Below are 21,808 nucleotides of genomic sequence, written 5' to 3'. Positions count from 1 at the left end.
GTACGTCCCGCAGGCGACCTCACCTGCTATGCTGAACAGCGGCCTTGTGGAGGGGTGGGAAGATTGGAAGGGACAGGCAAGGAAGAGGGAAGGAAGCAGCCGTGGCCTTAAGTTAGGTACCATCCCGGCTTTTACCTGGAGGAAAAGTGGGAAACCACAGAAAACCACTTAGAGAATAGCTGGGGTGGGAATCGAATCCACCTCTCCTCAGTTGACCCCCCGAGGCTGGGTGGAACCAGTTCCAGCCCACGTACCACTTTTTAAATTTCGTGGCAGAGCCGCGAATCGAACCCAGGCCTCCGGGTGTGGCAGAAAATTACTCTAACCACCACACCAGAGAGGCGGTCTCCCAGCACACTACACACAAATTCTTTCTCAGTGTCATCGGAGCATTAGGACTGAATAACTAACATGAGCTAACGAATACGTATCTCACTGTACTACTACTTTACCTAATTATTTCGTTGCATTTATCATTGAATTATTCATTATCAACCACGATTAATACACCAGAAATGTTGCTGCAAGTAAATTGTGGCTCAGGGTGCTTCATCGGTGGTCCACTGGTGTAACTTAGCTGAGACCCTGACTTTGGAGCACTCGTCCAAAAATTTGATAAGGCACATTCTACTTCACAGTTTTACAGATATCAGGCATTTCATCACGTTTGTATCTGTTTCACGTTACTTCAATATATAGATAAAACAAAACAGGGTATTTGAGAAGTTAGTTTGCACGAACAGTGTTACATAAATCAATTCTTATGGCCAACATACCTCAATGACAGCGAATCCGGGGCATAGGATTCGTTTCCTACCTTTGTCTGTTTGGTCATTTCACATAAAGGAGCTACTTAGCAGAGGGGGTAAATGCTTTCTCAGTTCACCCTGAATGTGGCGGTTTAAAGTCGCGCAGGATTGAGAAGGTAGCAGCCGTGGCCAATTACGGAAGAGCCCGAGCAATTGTCTATTGTGAAAATGGGAAACTATGGAAAATAAATCTTCAGGGCTGCCGATGGTAGGTTTTGAACCTACCATCTCCCTAGTAAAAGGTAACAGCTGAGCGACCGTAACTGCGTGGCCAACTCGCTCGGTATTAATACTCAGGTTACGCATAGTGGAAGCCTTTACCTTCCACTCATCCAACAACCTTCATGGCCGGTACCGAGATGGTTTTGCTTCGAACAACTGATTACGAGAAATGGAATGAATGCTTGGAAGGTGAGGAATATTCAGTCACATCACACTATGTACAAGTATTTTGCTTAATGAACCTCTATGGAGATGATTCAATCTATCTAAATGCTCTTCCGAGCGATTTATATCCTCAGCTTGGTCTGCAAACGATTACTTGAGGGACGCTAATGGAAAGGACCGACCAGTTTCGACTTACCATTCAAATTAATGACTTGGAACCAAACGTTTTCCATTATATGTGACTGAATCGAAGAGTATGCATTATATGTGACTGAGTAGAAGGGCATAAGGCAGAACTGCAATAACCGTTTTAACGCACATACTGTTAAAAATCACAGCATTTGTTTCTATTGTAAGGCTCGGGTAGAGGACGAAGTGTCAGTATATTTAACCCAGTAATCTAGTAGAATTATCACCTAGTTTGATTATTAAATGGACTAAATTTTATGTCAAGTAAGGTCAGCAACAGGTTTTTCTTCTTAGATAATGGTGACGGGTTTTACTTCTCTCACTGTTGTTTTATACGAAGCTATGGGACGCACCTTAGGAGAAACATATAGTAGTAAAAAAGAGTAAAACATGGAACTCTTCTAATAAAGACACCATATTTAGTTTAAGATAAATTCGCAATTTTATAGTAGAGCGTTACGATAAAGAAATAACTTCAACTTAAAAAAAATCGTAATTTAGTTCAGAAAGTCCTCAGTATATATAGGGACTACGTCGTCAATTGAAGAATTTTATGAAATACATCACTATTTATATCAAGGAAATAGTAATCGCAGTGACATATGCTATTAACTGAATAATTATGGAACAACTCACAGTGATAATGCAGCAATAGGTTGAAAGAGCAAAGAAATAATACGTATTTCTTTATAGAATGAATGTACAAGTTTCTTGACAATGCTGAAGAATAACAATATATCATACGTTATAAATGCACACGATGATCTCATTGACAGGATATACTGAAAAATAAATTGATGGTTGTGACAAAAATGATAGTGCTTCCTCCGTATGCAATATTCTTTAGCACATATTTAGTCAAACGAATAGAAATATGTCCCAAAGTAATCAAATTTGCCGCTAAAGTTAACGAGGCAAGGAAATTACATCAGATCTCCGTTAGATGTAACAACAAGCAAGATAGATAAGTTCGAAATCTACTTTCGTCAGTAAGAATTAATTTCCTTTTTTGTAATTCTATATAGGCCTAATTAATGAAAAGCAAATTTGTATCTAACATTTCTTTTATATAGGTGACAATACCCTTAAATACATTCACTTTGTATGCCTATTTTTATATATATATATATCTGTAAAATGTTCCAAGACTGTTCACAAGTAAAAAGCACGCAACTTGGATATGTTTGTCGAATTTGAATTCGGATAGTCGGGAGTTATTTTTTTAGTAATTTTATGGAGAATAAATTTTCTAGCTTGTATTTCGCGCATGATGTGCTTATGTACATTCTAACAATGCCTCCCTTTTGACAAATCAGCCCAGCTTTGTTTGACTGATGTCTCAGGATACATTTTAACCACAAAACGGAACACGACACGAAGAATAATCTGTCCTACAATGCTTCGAACAAGGATGTACAACACGTATGCCCTTTTCACGAAAGGCTACAGAGTAGGAAGTAAAACAGTTGCCGGTAATACCTTCAGAGTTAAACTATGTCTTAAATGGCTTTGCGAAGTTCCATTTAGTACTTACCTAGAACATTAGAGTTTAATCATAATTACATGATAAAATTTTCATAAAGTGTAAAAAATGTCCTACCCCCAGAAGATAATGGATTTCGCTAAGGAGTTCAAAGATGATTTTGAAATATTCTTTTCAGGTTCAAGCATTGATGCACTTGGAAATTTCTCAAGATCTTCTAAGAGATTAATAGTCTCTTCGATGTAGACGACTGGAAATACTTTTGACCAGTTTGTTATTTGACAGAAATTCAATTAATGGCTTATTATGGAACCAAGTCCAATACTTCGGCATAAAATCATGTAGAACAATGGTTTATCGCCTTTATATAGTGACATTTGGGAGGACGGTCCTCAAACATCTCCATTACATCAATATACTGATCCGTAAGACGTAGCCTATCACTCATGGCAACGATTTTATGCTCTAGGAATATTCATGATCATCGTTAGCAGCAAAGGATCAGCAAATCAGGACGAAGATGATCTCCCTTACGAGATACTTATTATTGTATTAACTCTAGAAGGACCAAGACTGGCACAAAGTGTTTCTTTTAAAACATTTTTCTTAATACCTACATGTAACTTATTTCAGTAAAAATGAAAAACAAATTGTCTTTACGTTTTTAGTGAAGGTTACCTCGTTTCGTCTTAATTTATCGCGTTCAAATTCATACCCGTGCATATTTTAGTACAAAATATAGTAAGTTACTATTTTGACAGTGCTCGCGTATGTATTACAGTAGTTTAATTTAATAGGACCTATATTGACGAAAATAAGGGTCATTTCACACAATGGCTGTGCACAATGCCATGTGATAATAAAGACATGGCGGAGACCACTAATATTGCAGCACACAAAGATTATCAATAAACAGGAGACCTTGAACCTCAAAGAGTTGGCTGTTACCCCTCGCTCTTCAGTAATGTAGACGTGTTAATCTTCTGCATACCCTTGTTCTGACCAAAAAGAGAGAGTGTAAGCCGGTAACGGGCATTTCTCAGGGCAGTACATATTTCCTTTGCCTGAAATGATAACTTCTGCCCACTAATTTCTAATGAACGTCAAGTATACAATAAATCAAATATGTTGCATGCCTAATATCACGATTAATCTCACTTTGTTAGATTCAGTTTCTGGCCGTTTATGCGCGGATCGCACCACGAATGTTCAGTGATTCCGTTTCCGGCGTAAGCTAAAATTATTGAATATGAACTCCGCAGTTAAGTTCCGAAAAAATAATTCATTTTACTAAGAGATTGCTTTTGCGAGATTTATTTCATACTGCAGTGGATGTGAAACTATAAATTACCGAGCTCGATAGCTGTAGTCGCTTAAGTGCGGCCAGTATCCAGTATTCGGGAGATAGTAGGTTCGAACCCCACTGTCGGCAGCCCTGAAAATGGTTTTCCGCGGTTTCCCACTTTCACACCACGCAAATGCTGGGGCTGTACCTTAATTAAGGCCACGGCCGCTTCCTTCCCACTCCTAGCCCTTCCCTGTCCCATCATCGCCATAAGACCTGTTTGTGTCGGAGCGACGTAAAGACATTAGCAAAAGAAAGGAACTATAAATTATTATGATTATCAGATTTAAAATTGCTCTGAGCACTGTAGACATAGACTACGTGTTTTTCCGCTTTGTTTACTCCTTGTATGAGCTTCATAAATACAAATTTCATCTTTTGTAATACAAAACTGACTCAAAAGTCACCTTGGTTTCGTTATTAAAAAATTACATTGTTAAAATTCCATTATCTTTTAAACCGTATCGCCAAATGATTCTGTACTATTTCAGTAACATTAACACAACACTCGGTGGTTTTCTCAAAAAAAAAATTAACCACGTGGTAATGAAATGCGAGTTGAAGTCAGTAAATAAGTTTCCAACTTTATCACTTGAAACAAACGAATAGAACTCACCGAAACTTCGATATTCGCTAGTTTGTAGGCTTATTGACAGATGGTACACCGTTGTAAGAGAACGTTCGCGTAGTTACGGTTATACAAGAACTCAAAGAGTGATCATGAGGGATGTGGATGGTAGAGGACGAACACGCCGGGATTTTTTTTCTTGGTCATAAAGCTCCGGAACCTGTCAATTCTGAGGAGGATTATGTCCACGTACAGGGGGAAAGTGATACCTCTTCAAGAAATGAGGAAGTGGCGACTTTAATTCGCTGAGTGTCGAACTACTGTGAATATCCTTCCTTTAACATAAAGCTACTCGTCCACGATGCAACTAAAATGGCATGCAACTTCGATTTGAGCAAGAAAAGTTGAGTTTCTTCGTGTAAACAGTAATGCAATTCGAAAAGTTGCACGCGCCACTCGAATTCTGCGCAACTTCCAAGTTGCGTGCAAAAGTCAATAGTGGCATCGTGTACACAGTGGAAGAGAGGAAGTTGCGCCATCTGAAAGTGGCGTGAAAAGTTTAGACCATTTTTGTGGCGCAACTTTCTCACGTGGCCGTCTGCTGTGACATTATACTGATGTTGAGAGGTTCACACTCGGGAATAAATTAACGTACGTACGTACCTGTATATCCTTTATTGTAAATGAAATATAACATGCCTCAAAATAGATACCCATCTTAGTAATAACTGCATAATTTACGTAAGTTCATTTACAGGTTACAATGCCTCAGAACAGGAAATAAATGGGGGAGATGTCGAGAAAGCTGATATATTTAGTTGAAACACAAGAATGTTTATGGAAGGTTGAGGCAACGGACTACAGAAATAAACAAAAACGGCAGAGAGCGTTCATCACGATGTAAATAGCATCACAAACTTCAGATATTACAGGTGAAATAGAGCATGTCGGTATCAATGACTGATAACTGTCACCTGTAACAAAACAAAATGTAGGAAATTACAATAAGCTAAAAGAAATGATTCCTTATATGTACTGTATAAAATCCATATTTTTAAAAAATCGGCTTACCTGTAGCTAAATATCTCAATGTCAACACAAGGCGTTCCGTTGGTGATATTCATTTTCTCATTAGCGTGTCTTTCTTTCGTATCAACCACGCTGCTCTTCTCAGCAGATATTCAAAACCAGTCGCTGACTTTAGCAGAATATTCTTGGTCTCCCATGTACAATTCCTGTAGCAAGTTATTAACAACACCACAATGTTCATGACCTAAAATTCGTTTCCTCATCCAACATTTCCGTTTCGCTCTTTTTCGTCTTTATTTTCGTCGCCATAATAAAATTAGCGATAAGCATGCCGCCGATAACACCTCGCCAGAAGACATGCTTGCTACTATCAACACTCACATCCGCTAGAACAGCTGACTAGGAAAGTTGCATGCGAGAAAACTTGCGCCACTTAAATAGCGTGGTGTAAACACTCGGTGCAACATTTCCTTGGGCGCGCAAGTTTTCGTGTTGCGCAACAAGAAAAAAAGGCAAACTTGCGTGCTGTGTGTAAACAGTGCATGCCGTTTTTCTTGCGCAACGCAAAAGTGGCATGCAAGTTTTGTTGCATCGTGGACGAGTACCTTAAGACGCATTCGTTAACGTCATAGATAAAATGATGTGGGAGAACAGGCGCGTGACACTCAATCAGAGGTGCAGAATGCTATTCTCTGTTGTAAGGGAATAGAAAACTCACTTTATGCTTTGAAATTTGTTGAATATCTTCGAAGGTCGTGTCCAAAAATAAAGAAGTGACATCGAAATTAAGCTACATCCTGTTCTACATCTCTACCTCTACTCGATCATCAAAATCATCTTCAGGATCACCAAGGGTGCGATTCGAACCCATAATATCCAGTATGCAAGTTTATATTGGCAAAACTCATACAACGTAGTCAACGCGCTCGGTGCTATGGTCTGAAACTTGACATCACACGTACGAGTGAGTGGAGGAGCGACGTTCAGGACGTCAGTGTATCTCCTAGTAAAAGTATGATGCTATGGCCTTCCGTAATTCTCTTATTCCTATTAGTGGTACTCTGACTAGCCTCTGATACCTGTAAGAGATAGTAGACATCGTTACGTCCCTCAGCCTTTATGTTAAGGACAACATCCGTCTAGCAGATGGCAATAAAGGATTGTTCATTGGAAACACAGCCTGGTGTTTAGAAACTCACACTATGTGGATTGAAAGCCGTCTCCTCAAAAGTTCACAATGGCCCATGAAGGGGTGGAAGGTAAAATTTTCCGCTATCTGTAATTTCGGAACTTGTTGGGGTAGGGTGTTTAGCTCTACACCCGGCCGCCTTTAACTCCAATAATGATCCTGTGAGGAAAGCAACGGGAAACTACCTCACTCCTCATTTCCCTAGTACGCCTCTTCAGTGATGCCTAGGCCATCTATGACAGCTGACGGCAGAGCTGTTGAGGATCCCACCAGCGGCATTGCTGACGGACTGAACATACACAATGATCCTGTATTGTAAAACATATTCTAATCGAAACGACAGTGCACTGTATATTACTATTATTATTTATATAATCGAATAGCGCTTTTACGAACTACGTTAAAGCAATTCTTGGTACGTTCCTTCTTCATCTCCGCCCACATTTGCTTCATCCGTTCTGATCTATGTGTCCCGAGAGAGTCTAAAGATCTTCATTTCCCCCCATTGTTCAGGCACCTGTCCTGTCATGTTCACCTATACCTTCCACAACATAGGACGCTCTTCGGTTCCTTGGTTGAATTGTTACCGTTGGGACCTTCGGCTTTGAGGGTCTCGGGTTCGATTCTCGGCAGGGCCAGGGATTTTAATCACGTCTCGTTAATTCCTCAGACTAGGGGACTGCTAATTTATGTTTGTCGGAACGCACTCCTCTTCATGTATACTCAACACACCACAGAAACTGACAATAGTGAGTACACACATACTCTTAAATTTACGACATTGTCTGGAATCGAGAGATCTCTACCAAGAGAGTAAGTATATTATGGATGGCCTAGAGTTTCCTTAGCACACCTGTTGGGCTCTACAACATGCGGCCTCATTAACCCTAATCCGGCCCTATTCACGTAGTGGCCTTCATCCCATGGGTATCTAATGCAAGAATACAGTCGTCAGTGTGCTGCTGATGAATTAACATGCTCATTGTACCACCCCAGCAAATAGAGGTGATTTATGACGGGCGTCTAAGTACTTCATTGCGACACTATGCCTTAGACAGCTCCTGATGGATTATTTCTCTTCCAATAACAATGAGTAAGATGGAGGAAATGTCGTAAGACTGCCTTCTGCATCAGGAGCGAGAAATGAAATAAGGAGTAGTTAAACTTCTTTAGCGTGAAATATCACACTAAGGGTTAACTTCCTTCATTGTTTTCCAGTTATTAGTAGTTTTCTAGGAATTATAAATACTGGCTAGGGGTATTTAATCGTACATTTTGATGGATTCTACAGTCCTGTAAACGCAGAATTTTCTTAATTTTGTTGCATTAAATTGTCTATTATCTTTTAGGATTAATTTCAAATATTTAACACACTCAGGACATGTTAACTGCATCTACTTGTAGTACTATGTGCTGACAAGTCAGACTGCAATATTTGACATTTTAGTAAACATCACATCAGTTAATACGTTTTTGTTGGAATTAACACATTTTCCTTCAGTTGTATCATTTATACAAATAAGCTGCGTCTGTAGATCAGTGGCAGAGTGGCTTCCGTATACCAAAATAATGGGTTCAAACCCGCCATAGGTGGTTGGATTTTTTAAGAGTGGAAGAAAGTCCATTCGACACTCCATGTCGTACGATGTCTGCATGTAAAAGTTCTATGGTGACACACATGGTGTTTAACTAACATACCCTAACCTCATGGCACTAAAGTCCTGAAGGGCCTTGGCCTACTAAGCGACCGCTGCTCAGCCCGAAAGCCTGCACACATGGTGTTTACCTGACAAAATTCGTTAAAAACTCAGCCATAGACGCCCAAGAAAAATCTGGTGTTCTCTGCCATCTAGTAGGTCTAGAGTGAAGCGGAACATCGAAACTGACGAGCAGACAGCCAGATGGCATCAAATTATGTCTGCAGATGGTATCTGAGGCCATATTATTATTATTATTATTATTATTATTATTATTATTATTATTACTGTATGTATGTTCAGTCTTCAGCGCTAAGGCTGGTTGGATCCTCAACAGCTCTGCCATCAGCTGTCATAGATGGCCTAGGCATCACTGAAGAGGCGTACTAGGGAAATGAGGAGTGAGGCAGTTTCCCGTTGCTTTCCTCACCGAGCCAGAATTTGCTATAACATATCAGTCTGCCAAGCCCACTGAAATGCATGCACCAACCGACCCTATGAGCAACATTTTCACACCATCCATAGCGGGGACTGGCTGCAGAAGGAATGGCATTACTAGCATCGCTCATACCTCAGTCACTTTCATATTGTCAAAGCCAAGGATAAGACAGAGACAGATCAATGAAAGTAACAAAATTGCTTTAGCCCATACCAGAAGACATAGTGCACTGTAAACACTAGGTCCTGCCAGCAAAGGCATATTATTACTACTATACAAATAAAATTATAATTTTTCCGTACACGTCAAATGTTTGGCTTACAGGTACTCTTAGTTCCTTTATTTCTCACAAAAGTGAAAGTAGGTTCTGGTCAATTTTTGTCTTCTGTCCGTCCATTCAAGCCGGCCCCGCCGTGTAGGGATAGTGGGCCTGCCTCATACTCGGGGGCCCTGAGTTTAATTCCTGACCAGATCAGGAGGGAAGCTCTCTTTTGAGGTCATCCAGTTCGAGAGATGACTAGCACCTTCCTTCCACATTCTCGTTCTAGCGGTATCAGTATTCATGTCGAGACTGACTGTTGCCCGAAGGAAGCTTTTCTCAGGTTTAAGGCGAGGTTGGGAGGGGAATATCCAAATAGTATGTGTGCTTTTGATGTGGATGTCTTAAATCTTTCCTTGTTTGCTGCTATCTCACAGCAAATCTCCCCAGGAGCAATATCAGCTATTCAGCGGATTTTCTCAACAGGATTAGGCTTCACGCATCAGTAATGATTCTGCAGATTCCGTTGATTACTGTGTCAAACTGTTCTGCATGAGCTGATACAACACTGGACTGGCATATTCACCCGCAGAGTAACGCAGTGTTAAAGCTTATGTTCTAAGGGTTTGTAGCTGAGTTACCCAAGTAGTGCCTGTCAACTTGCGAAGAATGTTTCTTGCGGTTATACTTTGCCTGATGTTTTGGCAGTGTTTCTTTTAAGTCAGTGTGCGATCCAGGGTGACGTCTTGATTTCTGGTAGTGAAGCAATGACTCAGTGGCTTTCCCTTCCAATATATTTCAAGGTTTCGGGACGCCTGAATGTTTTGTAGATGAAATGCACAGATTTGAGTTTCGCGTGGCTGGGTTTAGGCCGGTTTAGTCATGATATGTTCTGATTTCTTCCAATGCATGCGTCAGAAAAATTTCTACTGTACTTCTCAAAGACTAATGGATTGAGGCGGCAAGTGCAATGTCAACGTTTTTAGTGCCATTTGGTGTTTGTTGGCCATTTTTATTGATGTTAAACAGGATAGAAGCCTACATATTGCCTTGGGGCAGGCTATTCCTCTGATTCCTCCATTCACTTCGTTGTCCTTGAAGTTCAACACTGAAGCTTTGATGTCCCCAGTTGTGAAGTGAAGCTTTTGTAGTAGGATACAGTGACTTATGGTATGATATGCAGCGGAGAGGTCCACAAATGCCACTCCTGTGATTTTCTCATCTCTAAACCGTCCTCAACGAATTAAGTTAGATCTAAGGTCTGTGCTGTACAGCTCTTTCCTATTCTAAATTCAGCCTGCTGTGGCATAAACAGTTCGTCTAGAGCTCTCATTAAATGGTGAAGTAACATTCTTTCCATCAATTTATACAGGTGAAAATTTTTGGTCCAAAGGTTATTTGCCAGGTTTGAGAACAGCGGTCATCCATAATTTTCTCCATATTTTGAGAATCTTTAAGGACTTCAAAGTGATTCAAAAGGTTCAGAAGCCATTCCTTCGATTGATCTGCTCTACTGTTATATAATCAAACCCCGCTGCTTTACAATTCTCGCAGCTTTGAATAGCTTTCTCTAACTCACTCAGGTTAAATAGTTGAAAAGTCATAATTTGACCTTTATTTATTTATGTAGTCTGATAGAATGCCTGTTCTTTCCACTGGAGATAACTAGTTTTGATATTTGGCTCGCCAAAGCAATGCAAGGACGTGTGCTTTAGTTGGATCGTTACCGAGTCGTTTTAGCAGCCTCCAAGCTTTTGGCTGTTTCTTGGCATGTCTGTTTCCTCCACAAGGCGTATCCACGCATCTGCCTTGGCTTCTGACGGAAGATACAATGTCATGTCCTGCGATAACTTTCATTACGCATGTGCATGAAATTCCTACAAACCTCCATACAGGTCAATGTTTCTAATGGAATTTCCGGAATGGAAGCAAATCCGAAGGGACCACCTCGATTCAGTTCAATTAGTAGCTACAAATTCCTTGACTCACGTTATCATAACCCAAATTCCTCTCACCATATGAGTGGTGCTTGGTTATATAATAATACCAGAAAACAATTTGCGCAAATGCCGCTGTAAAGCAAATTCAACCTTGTAAATGTTTAGACATTAATTCATACTGCTTCTTTTTCAGTAATTATTCCAGTTCCAGGTTTTAGACCTATTTTGTCATTAGCCTTCTTCATTGATTTGTTGCCTACCTGTTAATGTTTCGGTGCACATCCTCAACGGAATAGGTTACATATTCATAAATTCCTCGTAATTTGTTTAATTTCTAAATGTAACTTAATGCCCATTCTCATATAAATACCTCCAAAGTAATGTCTTATTTCTTGCTGATATGTGCAAATATTCTTCGAAAACATTCCTGGTAACATTTCAATACTTTCATCACTGATGTCCAATTAGTAGTAGTAGTCGGTTCGATGGTAACGAACCACAGTAAAATATTTTGTGAAAACTACTAATAAATAATTTTAACACCAAATGTTATTTGTGCTATTGCTATATGCATTTTAAGATATGATGGGGAGTAAGAAGTTCGTCTCATAGAAGTTCTCAGAAGCTAAAGTTACGGAACTGTAGCCTGTGAACATTCTTAATTGCCATCGACCGCCTGCCGGAAACGAAACCGCTATTCCGGAAAATGGGGGCCAATTATTAAGAGACTTCGTCGATGAGATCGGGAGGTATTCCTACTTCCCTAAACACGTTAGCGGACTTTCTTCAGCCTCTTCACACAAGACTGCGCAAAAGTCAATGATTAAAGCATTTAACCCGCTGTATGAAATATTATTGAATTCTCCCCAATTACTGATTTCTTAATTAGTAGAGCTACTAAATAACTCGCCATTGGACTACATTACTGGCCTAGTGCAAACCAGCCTAAAATTACCAAGTTAGGGACAGAATGGGACCTATACTTTCATTTTCTCCTAGGGTTTTCACGAAATATACGGAGAAAGCCAATTTTTCCTAGACAAGGAATCTGTGACAAATATTCACTAGTGGAAAACTCGCCAAATAAGGCGTAGGACTCCAAATGAAGTTAATACCTGCATAACGGCAGGGTGCTTATATACCGTACAGTTGCCTTCCAGTACCTCCAGACTTTCCATGGGGTAAAATAACAAACTGAGGTATTTTCAAATCTATAGTACTTGAAAATAAATTAATCGAGTAAGTTGGCCGCATGGTGAGGGTCGCGTAGCCGTGAGCTTGCATTCGGGAGATGGTGGGTTCGAATCCCACCTTTTTCAGACCTGAATACGGTTTTCCGTGGTTTCCTGTGTTTAATCCAGGCAAATGCCGTGGCTGTACCTTAATTAATGCTACGGTCACTACCTTCCCAATTCCAGCCCTTCCCATCCTCACGTCACCGAAATTTCAATGTGTTGTTACGACGTTAAACCTCTAACAAGAAAGTAAATAATAATTATTATTATTTTACACCTCACTCCAACTTGTACGGTTTCCGCAGACTCCGGGGGTACCAGAATTTTGTCCCTTAGGACTTACGTCATGGCAAGTATACCGGTGAGGCCGATGTATTTGAGCACCTGAAATATCAAAGGACTGATCGTGGATTGACCTCCCCAGTTGAGCACAGAAAGGCAGTATTTTGGCATTTGAACTTCTTATCCCGGCAGAGAAGACGTTAAACAGGTATTATATTATTATTATTATTATTATTATTATTATTATTATTATTATTATTATTATTATTATTATTATTATTATTATTGCTCTCCGACTGCCTCTAAATTTCACAGTTAAATCGTTACGTACAAGTATATTTCAATTTCACTTACAACATGACGCCCTTTGGAACGATCAAAGTTTCACAGGATGGAATGAATTGTATTTAACATTATTAAATGACGATGAACTACACTTGAATGTGTCAAGTCCGTTTTATTTGATATATACAGTGAACTATCCAGCTGTTGCGTATCTACCTATGTTTCAGCATATTAAGCTTTCTAGGAATACCTCCGTAATTAATGCACATAAATTCGCACTCCAGGTGATTTCCGACCTGTCTTCTATTTTCGTCCACATATTTCCATCTCATAGGTCATTCGTGACAACCCTGTTGCACACTGCGCTCCGTCAAGTTTACACACAGATTCAATACGTGTGACTAAACCCACTCCACATACTCATTATTCCCCCTGAAAACCTGCCGTTGGCAGCCTATATTTGGTTGCCATGTGTGCTTCATCACCTGGACATCAGCCACCCACGTGAGGGCGGGCACGAAAATTTGCTCAACATCAGAAAATATGTCTTCAACCCCCAATGGTCTATCAGCTTTGTATTTTAGTTATTGATTACTACTGCAAAGCTAATTTTCGTGTAGAAAGGAGAAGGACATCTGAGAAACACTGAGCTGAAGTGACAGGTAGGCCCTGAAGTCCATTAACATTTGACGAGACAATACTTCACGGAATATTGGAGGTAAAGAGATAATAATTGACATACATGACGTGCATGACACGCTTATGGACACCAAAATAAAGTACACAAAATGACCAACAGATGGCGGTGGACAGCAACACGTCCTGTACAAATGGCCACATATGCTCGACATGACATTAGGTTTTATTGACCGAGCTCGATAGCTGCAGTCGCTTAAGTGCGGCCAGTATCCAGTATTCGGGAGATAGTAGGTTCGAACCCCACTGTCGGCAGCCCTGAAAATGGTTTTCCGTGGTTTCCCATTTTCACACCAGGCAAATGCTGGGGCTGTACCTTAATTAAGGCCACGGCCACTTCCTTCCCACTCCCAGTCATTCCCTGTCCCATCGTCGCCATAAGACCTTTCTGTGCCGCCGCGACGTAAAGCAACTAGCAAAAAAAAAAAAGAAAAAAAAAAGGTTTTATTGACACCAACAACAAGTGCACACACAGGCCAACAGATGGCGCTGAACAGCAAAACGTCAGTGATGCCGCATGAAACCAGTGTACGGTACAAAAGGAGCTGCAGTGAGAGTGGGCATCAGATGCACCTGTAATAACGGCATGTAGACGTTACCAAGAGAGAGCACTGTTAGTGAAGCTTTATTTCATTTATTTTGGGGTCAATACAAACCCATATCATGCCAATCATTTGTGTCGGTTATTACCTCTCTACCTCCAATATTCCGTGAAATATTGCCTCGTCAAATGTTAACGGACTTTGGGGTCATCCTGTATTATTATTATTATTATTATTATTATTATTATTATTATTATTATTATTATTATTGGTAGTAGTAGCAGTAGTCGTCGTCGTCGTCGTCGTAATAGTAGTAGTAGCAGTACCGAGCGAGGTTGCTAGAGGGCACCCATCACGTTGCTATGAGCTTGCATTCACGGGATGATTGGTTGGAACCCCACCGTTGGCAGTCTGGGTTTTCCGTGGTTTACTAATTTCATACCAGGCAAATGGCGTGAGTGTACCTTAGCGGATGCCATGGCCGCTATCTTCCCAGTTTTAGAATTTCACTATCCCAGCATCGCCGAAACTTACCGATATTAGACAAGTAGAAGAAAATGTATTATAAACACAAGACTTCTTTTCAAACATACTATTAAAGAGATATCAATGACATATTTTTGATCTGAATAGCGATTATTTAATGTTTCAATTAACTTGCTTCTGACATTTTGGAAATCGTCAACGAATTGTGTCACCGAAATTTGAAGGCGCAGGGTGAGGATTTAACCAGCTTCACTAATTAGCTGGTTGAAGAAAGTAAGAAGAAGGAGAAGAAGAAGAAGATGAAGAAGAAGAAGAAGAAGAAGAACACCATCGATGCTTTCACGGTCTGTAGTTGTAGACATGATATAGGCTTTTTGTGCTTATTCCATGTCGAGAAAACAAGGTGGATCTCTTTACGTTTCGCAGAGAACTTTGCTCCGTATCTTCAGGAGAAAATCTCGACTGTTCACGAGGAAGACTTCTACAATAGTTAAGGTTTGAATTTATACGTTAGTAATAGGAGTGTAAGTTGAACGTTCATTCGTCACCAGATGGCTCACCGTGCGCGGTACATTCGAAGCGGAAGCTGACGGTCATCAGAATCAGCCTGAGAAGGGGTCACATAAGAGGTATACACACATTATAAAAGTATGACATTGACACAAGCCTGGAATAAACGCAGAGCAAAGTTCTCTGCGAAACCTAAAGTATTTCACCTCATTTTCTTGACAAGACATGAGCCAAAAAAGCCTATGTTACGTCTATAACAATAATGATATTAATTTTACGCCCCAATAACTACCTTTTATGGTTTTCGAAGACGCCGAGGTGCCGGAATTTTGTCCCACAGGTGTTCTTTTACGTGCTAGTAAGTCTGCGAACACGAGGCAGACGTATTTCAGGACCTTCAAATACCACCGGACTGAGCCAAATTGAACCTGCTAAGTTGGGGTCAGAAGGCCAACGCCTCAGCCGTCTGAGTCACTCAGACGGCGAAGAAAATATCCTTCCACATAGATACATACATACATACATACATTACGGTTTTAGCATACTGTAGGCTGGTAAGGGTGGTGAAAAAAGTAAATGCAAGCTAAGTCATCTCCATAGAGGCCATGAAGGCCCTTAGAGGGGTGGAGGATCCGGAACCTCGGCAATTGGTGGGGTAGTGTGCTTAGCTCTACGCCCGGCCACCTTTGCCCCCAGGAATTAACCTGCTACCCATTTTGGTGTAGGCTGAGTGAACCTCAAGGGCATATGCACCTCCGGAAGTAGAAATTTTGTTTCCTAAATTTTTAGACTCCCTGACGGGGAATCGAAACCACGTCAATCGAGGTGAAAAAGGAGGCGATAGCTCAGGGATATCGCCATTGGCGGAGTTCTGAACTCGTAGTCAATTCACTTGGTACCTTTGAAACGAATACGGGATCGAACTAGATAGAGCTAGTCGATTTCTTGAAGGGCAAAGGAAAATCGATTTGAAACGAGAAACTGCCGTATGATGTCGGCGTGTAAATTTCTGTTGTGACATATCGGATGACTTCTTAACAAATTAAAAGCCATTAGTCGGTCGCTCAGTAGAGTTCGGGATTTTCTACAAACTCGTGGAGTAAAGAGAAATGTCAAAATTGACACGCACGTGCCTGAATAGCATCAAACAAAAATGTTAGTACATGGCAGCTTAGACTATACGATCATCATCATCATCATCATCGTATCATCTAGTTCAATACCATATTTCTTAAATTTTTCTCAAACTGCACATGTAGATAGCTATATTTCCTTAGAATATCTGAAACGAATTAGATCATGTGCATACACGATACTGATTATAATTATGTTATCAAGCTAAATATTTGCCTATTGAACTACTCAGAGAGCATATAATTGTTAAATTACCACATCAAACCAGAATTCCAAAATATTTACGTACCGGTAATTAATATTAATTTATGTGATTCATATTGAAACACAAAGCACTTTGTTATTAAATTTCAATAAAATTAGAACCAGAGCAACGATCACATATTCCACTTGAATGAGCGCTAATATACCAGGTCATAGTTGCGACATAGGAAATCAGAATGGTAGTTATCTACATAGGCAGAGGATGTTGGAAAAACATAGTAATAAAGGCAATTATAGACATGGAAAATGTATCAGAATTCGTCTTGCATTAAGGGAAGAAACACATTTCGCTTACTCGAAAAGAACTTTCCGGAAATATTCGCGGTAGGTGTTATAGGTGACCTAACCCTCTGTATCAGAGAAACAAATAGACCCACATATGAAATACCAAATATGAAACAACATTCCAGTTTTAACTTGTATGCCAATTGATAGTATGCAATACACTGCAACTACTCCAATAAGAATTCTACCCAAGTCCAACCGCAATATGTGAAAACACACCAGTCTGAAGTGTCAGGCAGCATCAACTCTGTAAATGCTTCAAGCGATGCTACCGAACAGGGCATGATGCTTCAGATACCATGGCAAAATACACTGTAATCCTCGAAAACTCACAAGCATGAACTGAGTGTGGCAGAAACTATGGCGTAGTCCGGCAGCTGTGAGCCCTATCTGGTTTTGTTCTATTACTTTTTTGTTGAAATTATTTGTTCTAGGAATAAAGAATCGCGAAATACCGGGTACTTCTTTGGTTCCTTTGAGCAACTCACTTCATCCAAGATGGCGTCTTACACTGTATTGGAATGTATAACCTTTAATTATTTCATGATGTATCAGCCACTTATTTTCTATGTTGCAGGTGTGGTTTTGAATACTCAAGTTCTGTAACGTAAAAAAAATGTGGACAAATCGGAATTTTTGCTTTCCATTTAAGTATCATTATAGTACAAATACTGGAATAGTTATCGAAGCAAGGATGGAGGGAATTACAACTATTATTCATGTACTGAGATATATGACGATGGAAAACACAACAAGGTTCAAATATTAATAGGAAATAAGTACGAAATTTGAATCTGCCATGAATCTTATGCTCCGATGCATGTGTGTGTACGTTTAGTATGCAGACCAAAAGCTGGTTTGATCCTCAACAGTTCCACAATCAGCTGTCATAAATAGTCTAGACGTCACTGAAGAGACATACTAGGGAAATGAGGAGTGAAGTAGTTTTCCGTTTCTTTTTTCACCGAGCCAGAAGTTGCTATTACAAATCAGTCTGACTAACCCACCAAAATACACACACCAAACGGTCCTGTGAGCGACATTTTCACACCAATCATGACAGGGACTTGCTGCACAATGGTAAATTATCTACTCATTCCCTTGCTGCGCTGGCGATTCTCTAAATGATGATCGAAGAACAAAAACGGAAATTACTAAAGCTATTCCACAAAATATGCACATTTTTCCATTCAATGGACAGAACAAATCACTCATGCCTGTAAAGGCGAATTTAAGAACACATCTGCCTCCAAACGTTCTTTGTCAGAGAGTGATTTCCCTTCGTGGGGCCAGAACAAAAGACTGCAACAGCATTTCCCTGAGTATATTTGATACAATATTATTTGATTACAGACTCGTGTGTGAACATTGAAGTGGACAAAGTTAATACAGATATGGTTAAAATTTGTAAACATTTTCGTAATACACAGGTAATTGATAGCAGCAGTTTCGAGAGACAGTGTTACACAAAGCATAGCCTTCATCTAAACAATTCAGATAATCGAAAGATAGCGACTATTGTTCTAGATTTTATTAATCTTAAGATATGTACTGTAAAAAAGGCAACTCCCTTGAGTTATAATACTGACCAGGAAAACTAGTAGAAAGAGCCAGCTGTACTTCAAGCTGGCTCAGCCAACTAGAAAACGAAATTCAGGAAGGTAAGGAATTTCAAGTTACCCAATTGCAACAGTCATGTTTTAGGGAGGAAGGGGGTCTGAGATTGCTCTTGGTAAACTGTCAGAGTGTAGTAAATAAACAATTAAAATCGGTACATTGATGAAATCTTATTAGACTGATGTGGTGATTGGAGTGGAATCGTGCTTGAGAGAAGGTGTGGGTAATAGAGGAGTATTTCCAGAAGGGTACACAGTCTATCTTAGTGACCGAGGAGATAAAAAATTAGGGGGCTCTTTATTCTGGTGAAGGAAACTTATTGTTCACATGAATGGTTTACAGATGTAAGGGATGAAATATTAGGGATAAAATTAGTTTGTGATAAAATGAAGGAGGTGGGAATTATAGGAACATACAGGACTGGAAGAGAGGAAAGAGACATTGAAATATTGGAGAAAATAATAGATTATACTCATAAAAAACAATGATATGGTAATAATTAAGGGACATCTAAACTTGTCTGAAGTTGAATGGAATGGAGCTGCAAGTGAAGCCTATGAACAGAAACTGGCAAATAAGTTAATTTGGGAAGGGCGATTTACACTAGTAGTACAATAACTGACTCGTCTCGATAACTTACTAGATGTATTCTTGGTTAAACCATGGGGAGTTGTTGATAAAACTGAGGTAATTAAAGGAATAGGTGACCATAAGGCTGTAATAATGGATGTAGGACTGGTACCAAAAAGGCGTAATAAGAGGGTCACACAAGACAAAAAATTGTACAGAAAAACTAAAGTCGATGAATTTGGGACTTAACTTAAATCACAATTCAGTTGTAGGATAAGTGAAGGGAGTAATGTGGATACACTTTGGCTAAATTTAAAGGAATCATTTGGGAAGGAGAGAAGAAGGGTAAAATTACCTCAGACCCTATTCATTATACAAGGGAAATAAGAAAATTGAAAAGAAAATGTAGAATAGTAAACAGGAAAATCAAAGAGGGTAGGGAGAGTAGAGAAACTAGAAAGCAGCTAATGAGGGAACTGAATAGAGTGAAAAAGGAAGCAAAAAAATATATGAATGGCATACTTCAAGAGGGTAATGACCACAAAGGGAAATGGAAAAAGGTGTATTCATATATCAGGAATCAAAAAGGAAAAGAAATCCAAATTCTTACAATGGTGGGAGAAGGGGGTGAACAATATTTAACAGATACTGAGAAAGCAAACCTCTTTAGTAGAGAATTCAGAGATTCAGTAGATGATTGTCAGGGATTGGAAACCGAAACAGAAGATAGAGAGGGAGAGACACAGTGTGAAACAAGAAGCTTCTCATTCACAAATGAAGATATTTTCAGAGAAATCTGACTGCTTCAGCAAGGAAAAGCAGCAGGAAGTGATCAAATTACTGGGGAGGTGTTAAAGACAATAGGGTGGTACATAGTGCCTTATTTAAAATTTATCTATGACTATGTCATAAATAATAGTGTAATACCAAAGGAATGGAAGGAATCTATAATAATACCAATTTATAAAGGAAAGGGTGATAAAAGGAAACCAGAGAACTACAGACCAATCAGCCTGACCAGTATAGTTTGTAAAATACTGGAGAGTTTTTTATCAAAGTACATCAGAGGGATATGTGATGATAAAAATTGGTTCATGAGGAGCCAGTATGGATTTAGAAAGGCATTTTCTTGTGAGGCACAACTGGTGGGATTTCAGCAGGACAAATCAGATCAGTTTGATTCAGGAGGCCAGTTAGATTGCATAGCCATAGATCTTTCCAAAGCCTTTGATAGAGTGGAATGGTCCGTTATTGGACATTATAAATTTTCCAGCTAACTCATTCTTAGTTGCCTGCGTTTCGCCCTCGTGTGCTAAGTTAGGCTCGTCAGTTGGGACTTAGCACACCACCCAAGACGCAAGGCTAGTGCATACCGTGGAGGCTATCTATCTATCTATGTATCTATCTATCTATCGAAGTTTTCATTCCCCACCCTGAAGGGGTGGGACGGGCCACTTAGAGGGTGTCGCCCTCTCTCTGGCCAGGAGAGTTGACGGGGTTGAGGAGAGGTATTAGAAGAAGGAGATGGGTAATAGCGGTTTGAAAAGGTAAAGGAGATGAGAATAAGGACGTGTAGGGTATCCAGCGCTTTATTGACAGATTTACAAATACAAAGACATGTATAACAGAGATGCAAATAAAGGGAGATTTAACCAAGGTTGTAAGGGAAAAGGTGAAGTGCAAGGATGTGATAGAAGGAGGAGAAATTAACCAGAGAAGTGAGTAGGAGGCTGAGGAGGTGAGAGGTTGGCGATGGTGGCGAAAAGTAGGGTGGTGGGTGGGGATAAGGTCGGATATGTGGACTAGGTGGTGGAGGGGGAGGGGTAGGTCGGGGATGGCGACGATGTGTGGCGGGACGTGTTAAAGGTTGAGGAGGAGAACGAGACTTTTCAACCCGGTGGTGGCGGCCGTAGAGCTGTATACCATGGTGGATAAGTCGCTGAGCGTCGTTGAGTGTAGGAAGGTGGTGTCTCATTAAATATGTGGGTCCATCTGCGTTGAAGATCCGGAACGCTCGGCACACTGGTAATCCTGCTTGACGGAGTTCATGGACGATGTCTTCAGATGATATGCTAGGGTCCACACCGCAAACGACACAACTGTACGTTGTAGGGCTGTCGGACGGCGGCGGTGACGACGGTGGAAGGGCCGCATCTGCAGGCGCTTCGGTAGCATTTCCCTCGGCAGGTGGCTGAAGTAAGGTGCACTCGGGACGAAGTTGATCAGTGGTGGGAGAGATGAGGAGAGGAGACGTCATAAGGGGGAAAGGATGGGACATAACTGAAGTGGTTATAGGAATGTTGGAGGAGGTGTGAACAGAAGTGGTAGTGGTTGTGGTGGTGGTACAGCTAGACGACGAAGGATGGAACAGTGTTGTAGATGGAGGTGGCGCGGTTGCTACAGACGAATCGGCTGTGACAGGCGTATCAGGTGCTTCGAGGAGTAGTTGAGCCATGATGTTCGGAGGAGTAGCTGCGACTCGATGGAGGCGGCGGTGAACGCATGCTCCATTATCTAGAAGGTTGAAGTAGTCGTCGGAAGAAGGAACATACAGGAGTACATCAGGCG

Source organism: Anabrus simplex, chromosome 2, assembly GCF_040414725.1.
Source record: "Anabrus simplex isolate iqAnaSimp1 chromosome 2, ASM4041472v1, whole genome shotgun sequence".
NCBI classification, from domain to species: Eukaryota; Metazoa; Arthropoda; class Insecta; order Orthoptera; family Tettigoniidae; genus Anabrus; species Anabrus simplex.
Note: the sequence above shows the minus strand (reverse complement) of the source record.